Source organism: Podarcis filfolensis, assembly GCF_964270895.1.
Source record: "Podarcis filfolensis genome assembly, chromosome: 3".
NCBI classification, from domain to species: domain Eukaryota; kingdom Metazoa; phylum Chordata; class Lepidosauria; order Squamata; family Lacertidae; genus Podarcis; species Podarcis filfolensis.
In genome coordinates, this window is record NC_139606.1 from 115,220,592 (window position 1) to 115,244,207 (window position 23,616).

General features: G+C 44.4%; 1 long non-coding RNA gene across 1 annotated transcript; it reads left to right on the forward strand.

The window, feature by feature from the left end:
- The first annotated feature begins 904 nt into the window (after window positions 1–904).
- Window positions 905–23,053, forward strand: LOC310758901. Its single transcript, XR_014546076.1, has 5 exons — window positions 905–981; window positions 1,668–1,791; window positions 20,742–20,835; window positions 21,793–21,916; window positions 22,880–23,053. It is a non-coding gene; the product is annotated as an uncharacterized lncRNA (long non-coding RNA).
- The last annotated feature ends 563 nt before the right edge of the window (window positions 23,054–23,616 follow it).

A 23,616-nucleotide genomic window follows, 5' to 3' on the forward strand; every position in this document is an offset into this window, starting at 1 on the left:
ACTTGGGAGGGTATGCTGTTCCTGCAAATGGCATCCCTTGGCTTGCAAACAGAGCTCCCTTTGACATTGCGTTAGCATGGTGACAACATACAGTGATGTCAAAAGTTAGGACTTGCCTTTGTGGCTCTCTCCACCTCACCCCTTAAGTGTGGAGGGGCTCATGTGAACCTCTACCATTATGGACCCTGATATTAAAACAACATATCCCTTATCTATTGTTGCTCTTGTTTTAGGGATACGGTTCCCAACTGAACATCCTGCCTCTGCTGTATCATGACGATGAAAACCTGTTATGTTCTTCTATTTGTCCTTGCCTTGATAATGTTGTCTGATACAGGTATGCTATTACTTTAGAAAGCCCTGAGCTCTTTTGGGGAATGGTGATTTATAAAGCGTGCGGGGCTACACAATATTACAATAAAAGAAAATGAGCCTTGTCAAAGGTCTATCTACTTCATCATCCTGTTCTCAGGCTAACCGGATGCCCTGGGGGAGTCTGCAAGTTGGACCAGCTACTGGTACTTAGAGGGATGCCAACGGGATATTGGACACAGACAACCTGAGTAGCTTCATGGGGTGTGGCACTGGGAAAGGAGAATTGTAGAACTGTAGATTTAGAAGGGATCCAGAGGGTCATCTAGTCCAAAGCCCCTGCAATGCAGAAATCTCAACTAAAGCATCCATGACAGATGTCCATCCAACCATTGCTTCAAAACCTACACTTAAGAAGAAACCACAGCCTCTCGAGGGAGTTCGTTCCACTGCTGAACAGCTCTTACTATCAGAAAGTCATTCCTGGTGTGTAGTTGTAAGTTCCTTTCCAATAATAATAATAATAATAATAATAATAATAATAATAATAATAATTTGAGTCCATTGGCTTGGGTCCGAACCTCCAGATGGTGTCAGAGGGTGTCTGGTTGTGGGGAAAGAGCAGTCTGGTAGAAAGCTGAATAGGCTGCTCTTGCAGAACCTCTGCAGGTATCCTTCTTTTAAAAAATATAAATGTTTTATTTTAATAATAGTAATAATAATAATAGAAGGTGTCTACACTAAAGGCGTGTGCCTGTAGTTTGGCAGACCTCCTACACTCTGGAGAATATGCTGTATCTGCAAATTTCATCTGATTCTATCAAAGAATAGAAAGAATACAATGAAATGTGAAAATGTGAATTTACGAATATAATGTATATGTATTGTTATGTGAAGATTTTATATATGTATTGCAACATTAATAAATAAATAAATAAAACAAAGGGGGGTGGTGGGAATGCCATAGCCATTTATTTATTTTAATGCAGTAGTGAAGGCTGAGTGCTAGGGCATATCCGAAAGCTCCTAGTAGGAAAAACACTGCAGTTATTATTCTGTTAGCTGGCAGGCTTAAATTGAAGGGGTTAGACTAGATGACTACTTAGTTCCACCCCAACTGTATGATTCTATGCCTTGAGAAAGGATGCTTTGGATGTGAAGCATGAGTCAAATCAGACAGATCATTGATAACCTAGGACATATTAACTGGGTTTGCAAAGCGGCGGATTCAGATGCAAACAAACTTTCAAGACCAATGCACATCCTTAATACAGTATATATGCAATATTGCCAGTTGTAACATAATGAAATTGAATTATTATCATTTCAGCTCTGCTCCTTTTTGTTTGTTGCAGAAATAACTTACTTTACAGAGTGTGTGATGTGTATTTCCTTCAAAGGCATGTGTGAATGGAGGAACTGCCCTAGAAGACATTGGCAACTTGGAAAATGCAGCAGAGACTGGCTTTGCTGCATGGCGTAAGAATGATGACCTCAGCACACACATGCTCTCTCTCTCTCTCTCACACACAAATACATTATTGAAAAATAATTAATGAGTTTAAAATGGGCAAGACAAAGCAATGCTGTCCATAGTGCATGATAATTTTTCTAGTCAAAGAGACTGTGCAGTCTCTTAAAGGTAAAGGTAAAGGGACCCCTGACCATTAGGTCCAGTCATGACCGACCCTGGGTTTGCGGCGCTCATCTCACTTTATTGCGTGGCAAGTCCCCTCCCCCCATGAGAAATGAAGACACTGGACACATTATTTAAGGTTAATGGGCATAAAAAGGCCACAACTTTATTGATTACAGAATTGAAAGGTATTGGCCTTAGGCATTGGCTCCTATCGTCTACCCGGCATGGAGACCGGGAAGGGTTGTCCACAAGCCGTGGGAGTCCTGTTGAAGTACGCCAACTAGGATCCCACGGGTGTCACCGCTCGGGGGCGTGCCGGGGGCCCTTACCTCCCTAGGTTTCGGACAAGGCAATGCCCCCTGGAGTCCTCTACCGGACTACCCTTTCCATTGGGGAAGGTGATGGCGCTTCCTTCCCCCCATTCATTTGCATAACAATTAACCCCTGCCAATGAAAAGAGGGCGGTCCCCGGGCGTGCCTGGCCTTAAATGGGCTAGGCCCCGCCTCCCCGGCCCGCCGATTGGTGGACGGGGTGGAAGGCACGCCCGGGGATTCCCTGTCCACGCGGGGGCAAGATCCCGCCCCCGCGTGTGTGGGTGGAGGGTTTAGCCCGCAACCCCCTCTCCTCCCAGGAGGAAATGGCTTTGGCCGAGGGAGCCAGCGTATAGCTTCTGGGTCATGTGGCCAGCATGACTAAGCCACTTCTGGCAAACCAGAGCAGCACATGGAAACGCTGGTTACCTAATTTATCTACTTGTACTTTGACGTGCTTTCGAACTGCTAGGTTGGCAGGAGCAGGGACCGAGCAACGGGAGCTCACCCCATCTCAGGGATTCAAACCGCCAACCTTCTGATCAGCAAGTCCTAGACTCTGTGGTTTAACCCGCAGCGCCACACGCGTCCCGTGCAGTCTCTTACAGCACTACAAAAATGGGGGAGAGAGCCCTGCAAATCTGAAAATGGCAACACATCCATACCGTTAGCAGGCTCATTTAAACCTTGTTCACGAGAACACAATAAAAGCTCTGCTGTGTCAGAAGAAAAGCACAACGGGTCCAGAATCCTGTTCTCACCACGGGCAGCCATATTTCTGTGGGAAGACTGCAAACAAGGTCCAAGTGCAGCAGAACTCTCCTGACTTGCAATTCCGAGGAACTGGCATTCAGAGGCATATTATTAGTAGTATTATTATTTTTAATAGTACTACTACTACTACTACTACTACTACTATTAGTACTACTACTATTAGTACTACTATTATTAGTAATAATATTTGTTTATTTTTACCCCGCCCGCCCCAGCCAAGGCTGGACTCAGGGCAGCTAACAAGCAATAATAAAAACAAGTTGAATGAATACAACTTAAAAACAAGATTAAAATACAACATTAAAATATTGAAACATTAAAATATTAAAATGCAGCCTCATCACAGGAGGAGAAAGGAAAAAGGGAAAAGAAAAAAGATAGTAGTACATTATTATTAGCACATTATTATTATTATTAGTATAATAATAATGATGATGATGATAATATATAATATAGTATTAATATATAATATAATATATATATATATATAATATAGTATGTAATAGTATAATAATAATATATAATATATAATAATATATAATAACAATAATAATCAGGCGGTTACAACATAAAATCACAATCTAAAAACACAAAATGCATAATCAAAAACAAACGAACAAAAACAAACCAATAATCCGCTACTCCCTGACACAATCTAAAAGGGAATTGGATGTCAATCAGCCAAAGGCCTGGTTAAAGAGGAGCATTTTTGCCTGGGGCCAAAAGGTGTATAATGAAGGTGCCAGGTGCAGTGGCAGAGCTTCATGCTCTGGCACCGGGGGGGGGGTGGAGGGCAGGTGGGGGCGGGGCTGGAGTGCATCCTGGGAGTGTGGCACGTTACCCACAGGAGCATGATGCGCATCCTGGGAGCGTGGCATGCCGCCTGCGGGGGCCCGGCACCCAGCATGGGCAGGGGGGCAGCCACGATGGCATCCCACCGGAATTGCGCTGCCAGGGGTGGTGCGCTTCCCCCGCACTCCTCTTCCTCTACCAGTAGCCAGGAGACCCTCCATGGGGTGAGCATTCTGGGGTGACGAGGCACTGCAGAAAAGGCTCGTTCTCATGTTGCCACCCTCTGGACTTCTCATGGGGGAGACACACAAATAAGGGACTCAGAAGATGATCTCAGGGTCTGGGTAGGCTCCTATTGAAAGAGACTGTCCTTGAGGTATGGTGGTCCTGAGCCGTTAAAAGCTTTATAGGTCGAGACCAGCCCTTCGAATTTGGCACAGAATATAACTGGCAGCCAGTGCAGTCAGACCAGGATCGGTGTAATATGTTTGAACTGTCTTCCCCTGGTGAGCAGCCTGGCTGCTGAACTCTGCACTAGCTGAAGTTTCCAAACCATCTCTGACAAGAGGCTAAATATAACCATCATGGCTGGTAAGCCTTGAGCATCCATATCTTTGTCTGAACTTTTTTTTAAAAAACTATATCAGCTGGTGGTAATAATGCATAAGAGGAGGAGGAGTTTGGATTTGATATCCCGCCTTTCACTCCCCTTCAGGAGTCTCAAAGCGGCTAACATTCTCCTTTCCCTTCCTCCCCCACAACAAACACTCTGTGAGGTGAGTGAGGCTGAGAGACTTCAAAGAAGTGTGACTAGCCCAAAGTCACCCAGCAGCTGCATGTGGAGGTGGGGAGACGCGAACCCAGTTCCCCAGATTATGAGTCTACTTCTCTTAACCACTACACCACACTGGCTCTCTTTCTCTATAGGAGAAATCCCATAGCATCAGTATTCCTAAATGATCTGCTGCATCTGAGCTGGCCCTTGTACATTTCAGGCCTGTTTTGCCACCACACTCTGTGAAGAAGGAGGGAATTAAAGAGAAGGAGTTAAGAAAGTCAGCAGAGAGAAGGGGAAAGGTAGTAGGATGAAGGGGTGGAGGGAACAACTGCAGGCAGCCTTTTCAGGATGGAAAGAGTAATACCAGTTGCCAATGGGAGACAAGCAAAGGGGGGGGGCAGAGCACATAGGGATGGGAAACTGTCGGATATCAGCTGGATGGCTCACTTCTTTCCTTGTATCTGTCCATATTAATTTCTTATTTCCAGACTTCTCAGAGGCACCAGATGATGGGAAGACATCACACCTCTGTTTGAGGAATCATCAACTCTAGGTTCAGTGACGCCATTTTCATGTATGCCATCTGCCCTCTTCACCTCCTGAAAGATCAGAAAATAGTATCTGCTTTGAATGCTGTAAATTTGAATAAGAATAGAAATATATTAAGATGAACCAAAGATTTGTTGGCTATTCATTTTTGCTAGAAAGTTGTGAGAAAAAGTTGTTGTGTATTCACTAGAACTGGAAAATGAAAAGTTGAAACTAACTTAGTCTGGCAATTTCTGGAAACAATACATGACCGTGAAGTTTAGTGTTTATTAGGACCTACCTTCTGAAAAGCACCATCATTCTTTCTTTACATGGCATACAAAATATAATTGGAGTCAACATTGGAGAATTCTAGGCTTCCTTAGCAAAGCCTCTTGCTCAATAACCAACAGAATCCCAGAACTGTAGGGAAATATTCACCTGGTGATTTTGGCCCCAGGCATAACAGGTGCTGAGGGAAATAAAACCTATAATGTGCATTATAAGGAAAAACATAGTGCACTTTTTGCTGATATGCCCAGCTTATCATCTCTAGTGAGGACTGGGACTTGTAGGGAAACAGGTGAATGAGTTGGTAAGATCTGGAGAGCTCTCACCACTTTTTAATGGTAGATTTTCAAGAGACCTGGTGGGGGGTGTATGGTTTGGGGACACCATGCTAGTGATCATGGTGGGGTAAAGTAGATTCGTTCATTATTCCTTTGAGTATCAGATGTTGGGTGGACAGTTATGCCCTGCTTGAAGATTTCCAATGGGCATCTGGGCAACCATTGTGAGAACAGCATCCTGGGATAGAAGACCTATTTAAGCAGCCTTTTTTTATGTTCTATCATTCTGCTTTAGGGAAGAAGTAGTTTTTATTTGTTTAGTTTTGAACTCACTCATGCTTTCCTGGTGACTTTCCCCAACATCTTTAGATGTTGAAAAAAGGACTAATTCATGTATTTTTCATCCCAAACACCCATTGAATGGTGCTATCAGTTTAGTGCTAGCATCTTTCTAAGGGACAGTCTAAAAAGAAAGCTATGGGCAGCAGGTACTCTCTTCTGACCACTCCAATGTTAGATAGTTGAAGGGGTTAGAGACAATGAGCCGCCACTCCTGCAGTCACTCTTGAGAATTTTTTTAAACTAACACGGAAGGAAAAGGAGGGGTGAAATATAGCACCATTTCCCATTTCCACGAAACAATTAACAATTCTTCATCTCCCCATTGAAAACACAAAAATGGCCTTTCCTTTTCATCAGCTTGAAATGAGTTAGGTGTAGTGGGTTGGCCAGTTGTCTAAGCAAGGAGTGAGGAACCTGTGGCCCTCAAAATACTAAGAAAACTGAGGGGTTTTTTTGTCAAAATATAAAGTGGCATAGAAATGAAAGTTGAGATTCTGGCATTGTAGGTGATTGAACTAAATGTCTCCTGGGTATCACTTCCAACTGAACAGTTTTATGATTCTATGAATTCCAAGAGAGTTAAAACTCAATTGATTCCTGGATAGGAATGATCTGTACACAGGGTAAAATCTATATTATAAAAACAAAGAGCACTTTTAAAAACAAATCAAAGAACAGATAGCATTTGGTCCGATGCACTCCATTGAAATCCTAAATATTTCAATAAAACTCTAATGCTTCTCATGAAGCAAGGTTCATGAGTTCTGCGCATTGTAATCTTTGCTTTCAGAATAATGTGGCATCATAACTTCACTTCAGTAACAGATCATTGATTATATCATTCTCTTATAGTTCAAGCAGAAAAGCACACAACCTTTCTTTATTACACTCTGCTTGCAATAGAAATGGCCTCCCTCCAACCAAAAATATGCATACATGCAGAGGACCTTAATGATTCAGCCAGGTAGCCGTACAGACCGAGCAGCAGACCGAGCAATCAGGAATCACTATCCAAGGCTTCAAGTCTGGAGCAATAAGTTCAGAACTGCACGAAAGCTACAAAGATGTTGCAACAAATTCTCCTGCCCCTCCCACCAACCTTTGAATGATGAAGCATAGCACATTCACCCAAGGCACTCTCTTGCCCTGGGGGAATACAATGGCAGCCAGTATTTGCTGTGTTGGGGCAGGTGAGTCTGCTCCCATCTACAAAGGTGTGTGTGTATATTTATAGTGTACAGTCATTGAAATAATATGCAATGTTTGTCTGCATTTTTAGCAGAAAGACAAGGTTGTGGGGATAATCTTGATTTCTTGAAAATAAATAAGCCCACTCTGATGGATTGAATAGCTCAATAACTTGCAATCTACAGGGTTCTACCACCTAAAAGACACAGGAGGATGGAGGAACCCCCCAAAAACTCCTTTTTCACCCTTGGTTTCTACTTCCTAGGTACAAGAAGCCGCTTCACCAAAGATCTGACCTTGACCTATCAAAGCTATGAAGACCTGGAACCTTCTTGTCTTGCTGCTCTTTTCAGATCCAAGTAAGTTCTTTCATCACCTCTAGATAAAAGGAAAACCTATCAAATTTACACAACAGCCAGGTATTGTGTACAATTGATTGTCAGTTTGTTTCCAATTCCCACCCAAAGTGCTCACAACAGTGTTTAAAGTCTTAAACGACCTAGGCCCCCATACTTTGGAATATTCTCTCCTTTCTAAGAGAACTTATTGGTTGTTAAGATCAACAAATGGGCCTTTTGACATTTGGACACTATTTGAAGTTTGGGTTTTGGTGGCTTGAGAGAGGACATTCTCTGTGATATATGTAGAATCTGTCCCCCCTCCAAGGAAAAGATGTACCAAGCTGGGCAGAGAGAACCCCTGTCATACGATGCATATGGCCAAGGTTGAGGTGTGGGAGAAGGTATTGTAAACAGGCAGAGGGTACCTCTGGTTACGGGTTAGTGGCACCCTCCCTGTAGAATGCCTTTTAATGTTTGATGTTTTGTTATGTTTTTGTATGTGTTCAATGTGGTTGGAGGGGTACAAATAATAAAATTAACATTATTAAATCTTATTATATTCTATTTTTATTTATAAGTAGTATTTTTTTAGCAATAATAACAATAATGTTATTATTCATACCTCAGCCGCCCTTTGGAAATGTTGTGTGTGCCCCCCTATCCACCACACTAGGGCACTGTATACAGAAAGCACCATTGTGTAGTTGTAAGAGAGGAAGAAATAGTGGCTTAGTATTAGGTATTTGGTCTTATTTCATATTGTGAACCACCCTGAGATCCATGGATGTAATAGAGAAAATAATAAAGTAATGAATAGTCCTGTTCCATTTCTTGTTTTTGGTACCATGTGAATAGGCTTTGCTAACATAGTAGACCAGACCATGTGCCAATCCTTTGGGGGCTACTGCAGCGTATCAGAATGCAATAGTAATTTTATGGCTCTCGGAAGGTGTGACCCATCAGAGGAATCGGTTTGCTGCCTTCGGTGAGAACAAGAATCACAAGCATTATATAAATTAATGTGTTCTTAATTAGCAATGTTTCATGTGTCAAAAAGAATGTTTGAGTACAAAATGGTTGTGCTAAAACATTGTTACCTTCAGGAGTGAGTTACAATCTCTTTCATTACACTACTGTATCAATTCAAATAAATCATGCAGTTGTTTGTAGAATGGTTAAAAAAAAAGATTTCACAAACCTATTTGGTGACAGAAAACATAATGATTTAATAAGTGCTTCAATAAACAATATGGAAGAGCATCTATAGTGTCCAACTCAATTTCAGATCCTACAACTGGCAGGGGAGACCTTGGTGAGGCTGTTACTGTGGCCAGCCCTGTTCACAGTATTTACGTAGATATTTGAGTGTTGAAAGACCTAGTCCCTAGAAACCCTGAGATCACTCATTGAGATAATGCTTTTAAGTGTCTTTTGTTGGACTGTGCACCAGATTAGGCCAAATCCCAAGACAAGTTGGGTCTATTGAGAGGGATACCAGTTGAGCGTGCATTGAGGAGTCCATGAATTAGGTTAGATGGCCTAGAGGGATCTAGGGATTTCAGGGGACAGGTCACCAGGCAGGTATCGGGTAGACTTCAAGCAGACAAAGTGTAAAAGCACCATTACCATATGTCCACCAGCTGCATCTTCTCAGTAGAAGGTAGACCCAATGCTGCTTGGCTCTCCTTCCTTTCTGACATCCCACTCCACAGGATCAATGCCTTCTCAACATTAAGAAGCAGAGGCACATGTTGCTTCTTAATGCTCTTTTATAGCAGGGAATGAGCCCAAATTTTGAGAAAAAAGCTTTTCTTAAAAAATAAATAAATCAAAATCTCTGAACCATCTTGTGGTGCTTTGAAAGTGCCTTTCTGCCCCTTAATTTTCATTGAATTTTTGTTACATACTAGAACAAGACACTGAAAAAAATGAGTAAGTGATGAAGAAAAAGAAAGGCATAAGTAGCAGAGAGTTGCAAAATGTAATAACAGCAAACTAATATACCAAATTGTCTTTCTCTGACAGGCGTGAGATGATTCAGGTGGCCCAAGCTCATGGACCCATCGGAAAGCCTTTAAAGCCCACAAAGAGGCTTCGTACAGCTTCGAAAACCTCCCCGGTAATCCTAAGCCACCCAAACCAAAACCCTATTTCTCTGGGACTCCCTTTTTATAGAAAATAATAATTCAGCTTGTCATTGAAAAAGATCAGTAAGTCCGATGGTACATGCTATTTGAAAAGATAAATAAAACAAACAAACAAAAACGCCTACTTGGTTGAATCAAATCACTGATTCTCAGCATCTCCCAGAGAATGGACTGCCAGTTGCAAAACATGACAGATTGGTTTAGCAGCTCTTTGATAATGTGTGAAGGTGGATGATGTGTGGTGTTTGTGTTTGATAAATTTAGTGAATGTTTCTGTGTGTGAGAGAGAGAGAGAGAGAAAGGGGAAGGGGAGAAAGAAGAGAGGAAAAGGAGCAGGAGGTGTACCCACCCACTTTGGTTTTGCTCCACCCACTTTTGATGTTGGCTACTGTGATGGGATGGTGAGCTGCTTGTGCGTAAAATCCTGATCCCTCAGAGTTTGGCTAAGTTCCCAAACCTCTGTCTGTGATGGAGCTCCTTAAGCATGGCTCCATCAATCGCTCGTTGAATCGGACAGTGGGCGTTTACGGAACTTCTTCCAGCATAAAAGCTCCTTGACGGAAACGCGTCTTCTGGACTCTCGGCGTGACAGTTTCCGCCGAGGAGTGGGTGTGCCTACGGGAGGTCCTGAAACCTCTCCACTGTTCCCGCTTGAAGTATCTCTGAGCTCTCCCTCCGACTCACTTTCCCTTGTAACTCCACTTCTCCCCCTGCTGGTCCCCTCCTCCGCTGAGTGGTCTCTCTCACCCTCCATGAGCCCTTTCACCTCCTTCGTCTCAGATGACAGTTCCCTGACATCCACCTCCCCTCTAGGGCCCTCTTCACCCCCTTCCCTCCCCTCCTCTGCGGGAGGCGAGGGAGCAAAACCCCTGAAGGAACCTCCCTCATCTTCCGAAGTTTCGAACACTTCCCTCCACCTTTTGCTGTTCCCGGTTTCCAAGTACTCCTCCTCCTCGGAGTCTGTACCCTCTTCCAACTCCGATTCCCTGAATCCCTCCAGTTCCTCCTCATCGTCGGTGGTGCCAAAGTACTCCCTCCGGAACCTCGCTACTGGTTGAGGTTTCCTGGGGAACCTTTGGTGGAACGTTTCGATCAAGACCTCGTCATGGACCTCCTCTGCCTTCACCCAGGTGTTTTCCGACTCCGGTTCCCCTTCCCACGCGACCAAATACTCCACCTGATTACCCTTCCACCTGGAGTCGATGATTTCCGCCACATAGTTGCGGCTTTCCCTTTCTTCTATGGCTGGCCCCCGTGTGGATACCCCTTCACCTTCCCCCCTGTATGGTGACAGTAATGACCTGTGGAATACTGGGTGCAGTTTCATGTGGTTCGGTAACCGGAGTCTGAAAGCCACTGGGTTGACCTGTTGGATGACCTCAAATGGTCCCAATCTTTTGGGTCTCAATTTCTTGCAACTACCCTTGAACGGCAACCCTTGGGTTGATAGCCAGACCCGACTCCCCACCCTAATTGTTTCACCTTCCCTTCTGCTCTTGTCTGCCTGCCTCTTATATTCTTCTTTGGCCCTTTCTAAGTTGTGTTGGAGTTGACGATGGATCGCTTCCATTTCTTCTACAAAAAGTTCAGCGGCCGGAACACTCCATCTCTCTCCTCCTTCCCCTGGAAACGCCCTGGGGTGGCACCCATAATTAGCCAAAAAGGGGCTCATCCCGGTGGACACATTCTCTGCATTATTGTAAGCAAATTCCGCTAGTGCCAACTTTTCGACCCAATCGTTTTCTCTGTCATTGACATAACACCTCAGGTATTGTTGAAGGATACCGTTTGCCCTCTCCGCCTGCCCATTGGTCTCAGGGTGCCTGGCAGTCGAAAAGTTGACCTCTACGTGCAACAAGCTCATAAGCTTCCTCCAGAATCTGGACGTGAACTGTTTCCCTCTGTCGGAAACCAGCCTCAAGGGGGCGCCATGCAGCCTAAAAATATGTTCTACAAACAATTTTGCTGTCTCTTCCGCCGTGACTGCATGTGAGCAAGCTACAAAGTGACCCATCTTAGTTAACTGGTCTACTACGACTAGTATGGCGGTTTTCCCCTGGGATTTGGGCAGATCAGTCATAAAATCTATCGACACCGCCTCCCACGGTCGTTCTGGTGTGGGTAACGGTTCTAAATACCCCGCTGGTGCCCGCCATTCTCCTTTGGCTCTCTGGCATTGGTCACACCTTCTCACATACTCCCGTACATCCTCCCTCACCTTGGGCCACCAAAACTCCCTGGTCACCAACCACATGGTCTTGTGTTGCCCAAAATGCCCCGCTGTGGGATTGTCGTGCAGCTGTTTGAGTACTCTCCCCCTCAATTCCCCTTCGGGTATATATAGCGCCCCTTTGTAATACAATGCCCCGTTTCTTTCTTCAAAACCTCCGGGGTCTTCTCCCTCTCCCCTTAAACCTCTGAGCTTATCCTGGGCGTACTCATCATTTACCGTTCCCTCTACCAGTTCTCTTTGCCCCACCCAGGCCGCACCACACACCCAGTGGTCCTCTGGGATAATATGTCTCTCTTCTGGCGCTCCCTCCCCCTCCAAATATTCAGGTTTGCGAGAGAGAGCGTCCGCTCTGATGTTTTCTGGACCTGGCACATAGCAGATTTCAAAATGGAATTTGGAGAACTCCTGGGCCCATCTCACTTGTCGTTGGTTGAGCACTCGTGCCGTTCTCCAATACTCCAAATTCTTGTGGTCCGTACATACTTGTACCTTATGCTGTGCACCAATTAGTAAGTGTCTCCATCTCCGGAACGCTTCGTGAATGGCGAGTAGTTCTCGGTCATATACCGTGTAGTTCCTCTCGGATTTGTTCAGCTTACGCGAAAAGAAGGCACACGGTCTCCATTCCGACTTATTGCTCCCTGGCTGAAGCAGCACCGCCCCCACCGCGCAGTCTGAGGCATCAGTTTCCACTCTCATGGGTTTTTGTAAATCCACATGCAGGAGCTGTTCTTCCGAAGCGAATGCCTTTTTCAATTCCTCAAAAGCGTGCTCCGCCTCCGCCGTCCAAACGAATTTCTTCTTGCTGCTCAGACAGTCCGTGATGGGAGCCGTTAAGTGGGCAAAGTTCTTGATGAATTTACGGTAAAAGTTCCCAAACCCTAAGAACCTTTGCACATCTTTTTTCGTTTTCGGTGTCTTCCATTCCAGCACCGCCTGTACCTTGCCTGGATCCATGGCTAATCCCTTGTCTGATAGGCGGTACCCCAGGAATTCCACCTCCTTGGCGTGGAACTGACACTTCTCCAATTTCACCCACAACTGGTTTGCTTGCAGCTGGCTCAGCACTTCCCTGACATCCTTTACATGCTGCTCCTCATTCTCTGAATATATCAGCACGTCATCGAGAAAGGCCACGCAATTCTTGTAGAGCAAAGGTCCCAGTACATGGTTCATGAGCGATTGAAAACAGGCGGAGCCTGCTTGTAATCCAAAGGGCATAACGAGATATTCGAAAGCCCCTAGGGGGGTGAACATCGTTGTCTTCCATTCATCCCCCTTCTTTATTCGTATCAGGTTGTACGCTCCTCTCAGGTCCAGTTTCGTGAATATCTTTCCCTTCCTCACCCTGGTCAAAATGTCATCAATCCTGGGCATGGGGAAAGTCACTGGTTCTGACACGGCATTTAGCCGCCGGTAGTCCACGATCAATCTCGGTTTATCCGTGTTTTTTTTGTCCACAAAAAACACTGGGCTGCCCCCCACCGCTCTGGACTCTCTGATGAAACCTCTCTTCAGGTTTTTGTCAATAAACTCCCTCAACTCCTGCATTTCCCTGTCTGACATGGCGTACAGCTTGCCCACGGGGAGCTGGGCCCCAGGGACCAGGTTAATTTGGCAGTCAAAGTCTCTATGCGGTGGTAGTTTATCTGCTTCCCTTTCGCTGAAGACCTTGCTCAGGTCAGCGTATTGTTTGGGCACCTTCCCTTTGTCCGCCACTTCCATCCCTGCTAGGGAGGCTTTTGCCCCTTCTGGCACCTTTCCCTCTTTGCAGTGTTCCAGGCAATGTGCTGACCCAAAGGAGACCACTCTCTGATGCCAGCCCACTAGCGGGTCATGCAACGCTAGCCAGCTCATTCCCAAAATGACTGGCGCCCCTCCCAGGGTGGCTACATTGAACGCTATCCTTTCAGTGTGCCTTGCCACCCTCATAACCATTGGGACGGTCTGTAGGCTAACTTCTCCCCCCAACAGCTCCCTCCCATCGATCGTGGTGACCTGCAGGGGGTTGCTTAAAGGGAGTGTCTGTATCTGGTGTTCAGCTGCAAACTCCTTGCTCATAAAATTACAGGAGCTGCCTGAGTCCAACAGCGCCTTGGTCTTTAGTGGGTATCCGTTTGCCAGCTCTAGCAGCACCTCTATTACTAGAGCTGGTCTTGGAGGTTCCGGAGTGGGCACTTTTACTGCTCCTTGGCCTGTCTGCAGTGCCCTGACAGCGGCAGACAGGCGTTGGCTTTTACTGGCTCCTGGACTTCCTCCTCCTTCCCCCCAACAGCTCCCGCCATCCCTTGCCATTCCTTTCTTTGTGGGCAGACTCTGGCAAAGTGACCTGGCTGCTGGCAGAGGTAACATTTCTTGGCGCTCTTTCCCTCCTTCTTCCTCCCTTCACTGGGATTTGAAACTGCGCGCGCGCTGTTCCAACTTCCATCGGCTCTCCGGGCGGGAAACTGGGTTCTGGAATCTCTGGAATGCGGAAATCCCTCCAACGCTCTCCTTTCCCCTCCCGCTTCTCCAAGGCTCTTGCCTCCTGGCGCGCTCCAATGGTCAGCGCTGATTTGGTCAGCTGGTCCATAGACTCCGCCCTGGGCGCCCGGGAAAGTTCGTCTTTCACCGCCGAAGAAAGCCCCTCTTCAAAGAGCATTTGAATGGGTTCCGCCGATAGGTCCCACCCCAATTTATGTATCAACATTGTAAACTCAGTCCAGTACTCACGAACCGATCGGCTCCCCTGTTTGCAAGCCATCAATTGTCTGCGCACCAGTCCCTGTTCAATCTCGCTGGAAAACATCAAATCCATGGCGCAAAAAAACTTCCTCGCGTCCTTCAGCATGTCACTATTCCCTGCCATCAGGGGCCGGACCCAGTCTCTCGCCCCCCCTTCGAGATGGCCAATCACAAACGCCACTCGCGATGCCTCATCGGGAAAGTCGTTAAACTGCAGTTCAAGAGCATACTGCATCTCTGTCCTAAAGGCTTGGTAGTTCCTGGGGTCCCCCCCAAACTTCTGCACCATTCCTGGCATCTTTCTTGCTAGTGTAGCGCCTTTTGCCTTTTCTGCATCCTGCGCCCTCCTTTCTTCTAGCCTCGCCATTTGCATTGCTAGCTGGAGTTCCAAAACTCTGTACCTTTCTTCCAGAGTTGGACCTTCTCCAGCTCCTGCTGCTCCTCCGGCTCCAGCTGGGTTGCTCATGATGCCTCTCTGCACAAGCTGCTTTCAGGGACTGTCCGATTGCTGTGATGGGATGGTGAGCTGCTTGTGCGTAAAATCCTGATCCCTCAGAGTTTGGCTAAGTTCCCAAACCTCTGTCTGTGATGGAGCTCCTTAAGCATGGCTCCATCAATCGCTCGTTGAATCGGACAGTGGGCGTTTACGGAACTTCTTCCAGCATAAAAGCTCCTTGACGGAAACGCGTCTTCTGGACTCTCGGCGTGACAGTTTCCGCCGAGGAGTGGGTGTGCCTACGGGAGGTCCTGAAACCTCTCCACTGTTCCCGCTTGAAGTATCTCTGAGCTCTCCCTCCGACTCACTTTCCCTTGTAACTCCACTTCTCCCCCTGCTGGTCCCCTCTTCCGCTGAGTGGTCTCTCTCACCCTCCATGAGCCCTTTCACCTCCTTCGTCTCAGATGACAGTTCCCTGACAGCTACCATGACAATTTTCGCCACAGGGGAATCTTTGAAAGACTATTTTAAAAATCCTTAGGAGGTTAAAATGGTGGAGGATGGCTAGGACTGTACCTCAATCTTTAGGGAGTCTAAACCTGCTCCTGTAAGGTAAAATGTTTATTGTCTAGACAATATTAGAGAGAAGGTGGATCAGACTGTCAAATAACCCTGTAGTGGGGAAGGAGAGCTAAAATTAATGCCAATATATAGCACAACTGGTAACCAATGTGCCCTTTGGCTTTCAGATAGTACATGGGTAGATGAGTGTGAAAAACCCAGGACACAAATCTGCATGGCCCTCGAGCAGCTTAGGGGCCTCATTTACTAGAAGTAATGCATTTAGCGTTTACTAAAACTCCTATGTGTATTTTGCTCTAGGAGGTTTAGTTTAGTCAGAATCAAGCATGCACTTCCAGAGTTAATGCTAAATACTGTTCATTACTTCTGGTAAATGAAAATTTCTTTCTTTTTTTTCCCAAATGAGTTTTTATTGGTTTATCATATAAACAAATACAAAGTATAATCCATAAATTACATGTGTCATATCCAGTCCATGAATCATACATATATTACATAGTTGTTTTAAGCTCCACCAAGCCTTAGACTTCCCTCCACTCCATTCTTTTGGTAAGTATCAGGTAAATTCTGGAATCACGTATTTTATCTCCTTTACTTATTAGTCATTCGCTGTTAGAGTTATTCCAGTCCTGCCAGTGTCGTCAAAGTTCTACAATTAGTTCTTATATACGTCAAATATTTGTTCCAATTGTCATGAAATTTCTGTTCGTCCTGATCCCTTAATCTTCCTGTTATTTTAGCTAGCTCAGCATAGCTCATTTACTTCTGGTAAATGAAAATTTCTATCCCAGTTTTACATTAAAAAACCCCCCAAAACAACCAAATAATCCCCTGCTCCCCAACACATTATAAAAGGGCATTGGATGTCAATCAACCAAAGATCTGGTTAAAGAGGAACATTTCTGTCTGGGGCCTAAAGGTGTATAATGAAGGTGCCAGGCAAACTTCCCTGGGGAGAGCATTCCAAAAATGAGGAGGGACTGCAGAAAAGGCCCGTTCTCATGTTGCCACTCTCTGGACCTCTCATGGGGGAGGCACACAAATAAAGACCTCAGACGATCATCTCAGGGTCTGGGTAGGTTCCTACTGAAAGAGGCAGTCCTTGAATTATTGTGGTCCTGAGCCGTTAAAGGCTTTATAAGTTGAAACCAGCACTTTGAATTTGGCCCAGAAAATAATTGGCAGCCAGTACAGTCAGACCAGGATTGGTGTGATATGCTCAAACTGTCTTCCCCCTGGTGAGCAACCTAGCCACTGAATTCTGCACCAGCTGAAGTTTCCAAACCATCTCTAACAAGAGGCTAAATGCAACCATCGTGGCTGGTAAGCACTGAGCCTCCATATTGTTGCAAATCCTTCAGAATGAAAGTAAGACACTACGCAGCAATGGAGAAGCTCAGAAAATTTATTCTAAAGTACTGGCTAGCAAGCTGACTCAGAGGAATAATTTCCCAAAGTCTGAGCCCTGAATGCAGGGCGTAGCAAATATATATAGGATTTTTTACATCATAACACGTAAGAGAACATTCAGCAAATTAGAATCTAACAACACCCATTGTTACCTGGATAAAAACGATAAGGCACATGTTGAATACCATGATCTCCTTTTATGGCTCATCCTGTACCATGATGACTATGGAAGCAATTCTAGGAATTGCCATGGTGTTGACTCTCGAGAGTCGTGTAATCTGTTATCACAAAAATGCATGCCATGAGTCTCAATATATCATTGTTGTTGTTTAGTCGTTTAGTCATGTCTGACTCTCCGTGACCCCATGGACCAGAGCACGCCAGGCACTCCTGTCTTCTGCTGCCTCCCGCAGTTTGGTCAAACTCATGCTGGTAGCTTCGAGAACACTGTCCAACCATCTCGTCCTCTGTCGTGCCCTTCTCCTTGTGCCCTCCATCTTTCCCAACATCAGGGTCTTTTCCAGGGAGTCTTCTCTTCTCATGAGGTGGCCAAAGTATTGGAGTCTCAGCTTCAGGATCTGTCCTTCCAGTGAGCACTCAGGGCTGATTTCCTTAAGAATGGATAGGTTTGATCTTCTTGCAGTCCATGGGACTCTCAAGAGTCTACTCCAGCTCCATAATTCAAAAGCATCAATTCTTCGGTGATCAGCCTTCTTTATGGTCCAGCTCTCACTTCCATACATCACTACTGGGAAGACCATAGCTTTAACTATACAGACCTTTTGTCTAAACTTTTTTTTAAAAAAAACAAAACAAAACCAGCTAGTGGTAATCATGAATAGGAGAAATTCCATAGCTTCAGTATTCCTAAGTGATCTGCTGCATCTGAGCTGGCCCTTGTAGATTTCAGGCCTGTTTGCCACCACACTCTATGACGAAGGAGGGAATTAAATGGAAGTCAGAAGAGAAGGGGAAAGGTAGTGGGATGAAGGGGAGGGATCAACAGTAGGTGGACTTTTCAGGATGGAAATAGTGATAACAGTTGCCACTCGAGACAAGCAAATCGGGAAAGAAAACCAGAGCACATAGGGAGGGGATGCTGTGGGATATGAGCTGGATGGCTCACTTTTTTCCTTGTATTTATGCATATTAATTTCTGATCACCAGACTTTTCAGGGGCACCAGGTGATGGCAAGACATCTCACCTCTGTTTGAGGAATCATCAACTCTAGGTTCAGTGACGCCATTTTCATGTATGCCATCTGCCCTCTTCACCTCCTGAAAGACCAGAAAATAATATCTGCTTTTGCTAGAAAGTGTTGGGAGAAAGCTGATGTGTAGCCACTAGAAATGGAAAAAGAAAAATTGAAACTATCTTAGTCTAGCAAAATCTGGAAACAACACATGACCGTGAAGTTTAGTGTTTATTAGGACCTACCTTCTGAAAGGCACCATCATTCTTTCTTTACATGGCATACAAAATATAATTGGAGTCAACATGGTAGAATTCTAGGCTCCCTTAGTAAAGCCTCTTGCCCAATGACCAACAGAATCCCAGAACTGTAGGGGAATATTCACCTGGTGATTTTGGCCCCAGGCATAACAGGTGCTGAGGGAAATAAAACCTATGATGTGCATATAAGGAAAAACATAGTGCACTTTTTGCTGATATGCTGAGCTGATCATCTCTAGTGAGGACTGGGACTTGTAGGCAAACAGGTGAATGAGTTGGTAAGATCTGGAGAGCTCTCACCACTTTTTAATCGTAGACTTTCAAGAGGCTTGGCGGGGGAGGTATGGTTTGGGGGCACCATGCCAGTGATCTTTGTGCAGTACTATAGTTATGTTCAGTATTCCTTTGAGTACCAGTTGTTGGGTGGACAGTTATGCCCTGCTTGCAGATTTCCCATGGGCATCTGGGCAGCCATTGTGAGAAGAGGATGCTGGAATAGAAGAGGCATTTAAGCAGCCTTTTCTTATGTACAGACATTCTGCTTTAGGGAAGAAGAAGGTTTTACTTCTTTTGTTTTGAACTCACTCATGCTTTGCTAGTGACACATTTACCCCTTTATGTTTAGATGTTGAAAAAAGCACTCATTAGTGCATGATTCATCCCAAACACCCAGTGAATGGTGCTATTGCTATAGTGCTAGCATCTTTCTAAGGGGCAGTCTAAAAAGGAAGCTCTGGGCAGCAGGATCTGTCCCCTGAGCCCCACCCCCACTGTTAGATACAGTTAAAGGGGTAAGAGACAAAGATGCACTATTCCTGCAGCCGCTCTTGAGAATTTTTTAAATTTATTGCAGAAGGAAAATAGTTATTATAGAAAGAAAATTTCCCATTCCCAAGAAACAATTCACAATTCTTCCTCTACCCAATGAAAACACAGAAATGGCCATGCCAGTTCACCAGCTCAAAATGAGTTAGGTGTAGTGGGTTGGCTAGTGGTCTAAGTTAGGAGTGAGGAACCTATGGACCTCCAAATATTGTTGGACACCAGTACTGATCAACTCCAGTCATCAAAGCCAAAGGGGTGGGATGATGGGAATTGGAGTCCAGCAATCTCTGCAGGGCTAAAAGTTACCCACCTTTAACATAGCTCTAAAAATGGGTCAATTCCCAGTCTATAAATACACTGAGATTTATTTATTTTTTAAAATATGAATTGGCATAGAAATGAAAATTGAGATTCTGGCATTGCAGGTGATTGGACTAAATGTCTCTTGGGGATCCCTTCCAACTGGATGATTTTATGATTCTATGAATTCTAAGAGAGTTAAAACTCAATTGATTCCTGGATAGGAATGATCTGTACACAGGGTAAAATCTATATTATAAAAACAAAGAGCCCTTTTAAAAACAATTCAAAGAACAGATAGCATTTGCTCCGATGCACTCCATTAAAATCCTAATAATTTCAATCTAACTCTAATGCTTCTCATGAAGCAAAGTTCATGAGTTCTGCACATTATAATCTTTGCTTTCAGAATAATGTGGCATCATAACTTCACTTCAGTAACAGATCATTGATTACATAATTCTCTTATAGTTCAAGCAGAAAATCACACGACCTTTGGCCTCCCTCCTCCCTCCTACCAAAAATATGCATGGATGCAGAGGACCTTACCTTAATTATTTAGCCAAATAACAGTACAGGCTGAGCAGCAGACAGAACACTCAGGAATCACTATCCAAGGCTTCAGGTCTGGAGCAATAAGTTCAGAACTGGATGGAAGCTACAAAGATGTCGCCACAAATTCTCCTGCCCCTCCCACCAACCTTTGAATGATGAAGCATAGCACATTCACCCAAGGGGCTCTCTTGCCTTGTGGGAATACAATGGCAGCCAGTATTTGCTGTGTTGCGGCAGGTGAGTCAGCCCCCATCTACAAAGGATTATATGCATATTCCTAGTGTGCAGTCATTCATATAATATGCAAGGTTCGCCTGCATTTTTAGCAGAAAGAGAAATTTGTGGGGATAATCTTGATTTCTTGAAAATAAATAAGCCCACTCTGATGGATTGAATAGCTCAATAACTTGCAATTTACAGAGTTCTACCACCTAAAGGACACAGGAGGATGGAGGAACCCCCCAAAAAACTCCTGTTCCATCCTTGGTTTCTACTTCCTAGGTACAAGAAGCCGCTTCACCAAACATCTGACCTTGACCTATCATAGCTATGAAGACCTGGTACTTTCTTGTCTTGGTGCTCTTTTCAGATCCAAGTAAGTTCTTTCATCACCTCTAGATAAAAGGAAAACCTCCCAGATTTACACTACAACCAAGTATTGTGTACCGTTGATTTCCAGTTCATTTCTAGGTCCAATTTAAAGTGCTCACAACAATGTTTAAAGTCTTAAATGACCTTGGCCCCAATCATTTAGAATGTTGCCTCATTCCAAAGAGACCTTATTGGTTGTTAAGATCAACAGATGGGGCCCTCTTGACATTTGGACACCACTGGAAGTTTGGGTTGTGGTGGCCCAAGAGAGGACATTCTCTGTGATAGATGTTGAATCTCCCACTCCCACCCTGAAGAAAAGATGTACCAAGCTGGGCAGGGGTCCCCTCTCTCACGCTGCATATGGCCAAGGTTGTGGTGAGGGAGAAGGTTTCGTAAACAGGCAGAATGTGTCTCTGGTTAGGGTTAGTGTAACCCTCCTTGCGGAATGACTTCTCATCAGATGTCAAGGAGATAAAGAACTACAGAACTTTTAGAAGACATCTGAAGGCAGAACTGTATGAAGTTTTTAATGCTTGATGTTTTATTATGTTTTTATATGGTACAAAATATCTGGGGCAACCCAGCCAGATGGGAGGGGTATTAATAATAAAATTAGAATTATTAAATTAAATGTTATTTTATTTTATAATTATTTATTACTACCAACTTATTTTTTAAGAATAATAACAATAATGTTATTATTTATACCCCTCCCATCTGGCTGGATTGCCCCAGCCACTCTTGAATTGCTTTGTGTGCCCCCCTTCCACCCACTCAAGGGCACTGTATACAGAAAACACCATTGGCAGTTGCATTAGAGGTAGAAAGAGCGGCTTTATTTGGGATTTTGTATTATTTCATATTGTGAATCATGCTGTCACCTTTGGATGTAATAAAGGAAATAATGAATGAATGAATAGTCCTGTTCCATTTGTTGTTTTTGTTCTCATGTGAATAGGTTTTGCTATGATATCACTGCAGGTCCTCTGCACTGCCTTTGGGGGCCACTGTGCCCTCTTGAGGTGCCCGGATGCGTTTGAGGCCATCGACATCTGTAGTGAGAGATGGGTTTGCTGCCTGCGGTGAGAACAAAAATCAAAAGCACTAAATAAATGAATGTGTCATTAATGAGCAATGTTTCATGTGTCAAAAAGAATGTTTGAGTCCAAAATGGTTGTGCTAAAAAGTTGTTACCCTCAGGAGTGAACTACAATCTCTATCATAACACTACTCATCTATTCAAATAAACTGTGTAGTCGTTTGAAGAATAGTAAAAAATAATAATTCATAAACCTATTTGATGACAAAAATTATAATATTTAATAAGTGCTTAAGTAAAAAATATGGAAGAGCACCTATAGTGTCCAACTCAATTTCAGATTCTACAACTGGCAGAAGAGACCTGGGTGAGGCTGTCACTGTGGCCAACCCAGTTCACAGTGTTTATGTTGATATTTGACTGCTGAAAGACCTAGTCCTTAGCAACCGAGAGATCACTCATTGAGATGATGCTTTTAAGTGTCTTTCGTTGGACTGTGCACCAGATTCAGCCAAATCCCAAGACAAGTTGGGTCCATTGAGAGGGATTCAGGCTGAGCTTGGGTTGAGAAATCCATGAATCAGGTTGGATGACCCAGAGAGATCCAGGGATGTCAGGGGACAGGTCACCAGGCAGGTATTGGGCAGACTTCAAGCTGACAAAGTGTAAAAGCACCATTACCATATGTCCACCAGCTGCATCTTCCCAGCAGAAGGTAGACCCAATGCTGCCTGGCTCTCCTTTCTTTCTGACATCCCACTCCACAGGATCAATGCCTTCTCTCAACACTGATGTAGCAGTGGTATGTGCTGCTTCACAATGTTCTTTTATTGCAGGGAATTTGCCCAAATCCCTGTCTCCTCCCAATTCTTACTGAATTTTGTTACATGCTAGAAGAAGACACCGGAAAAAAATGAGTATCAAAGAAAAAGAAAAGCCTAAGTAGTAGAGAGTTGCAGAATGAAATAACAGCAAACTAATATGCCAAATTGTCTCTCTTTGACAGACGTGACTTGATTCTACGGTCCAAGACTCATGGACCCATCGGAAAGTCACAAAGACCCGGCAAGAGACATCGTACACCTGCCAAGAAGCATAAGATAATCAAACCAGGACCCTACTGGTCCGAGACTTCCCCGTAATAGAAAATAATAATAATTCAGCCTGTCACTGAAAAGGATTAATCACTCCATCATACATGTTATTTGAAAAGATAAATAAAATTTAAAGGAAACAAACGAAAAGGGCTACTTAATTGAATCAAATAACTGATTCTCAGCATCTCCCAGATAATGGGCTGCCAGTTGCAAAACATGACAGATTGGTTTAGCAGCTCTTTGATAATGTGTAAAGGTGGGTGATGTGTGGCCTTTGTGTTTGATAAATTTGGTTGAATGTTTCTGTGTGTGTGTGTATGAGAGAGAGAAAAGGTAAAAAGAAGAGAGAAATGGAGGACGAGGTGGACCCACCCACTTGGGTTTTGCTCCACCCACTTTTGATATTGTCCTCACCCAAGGCAAGCTATTGGCCACCACAGGTATGTGTCCCTAAGTAGTAGAGAGTTGCAGAATGAAATAACAGCAAACTTATGATTCAACCGGCCAACCCTCATGGACCCATCGGAAAGCCACCAAGACCCACCAGGAGGCCTCCTGGGAAGCCTAAGCCACCAAAACCAACACCCTCTCGGCCCAAAATGAAAAAAAAAGAAGTTAATATTGTCATTGAAAATGATCATCCCTT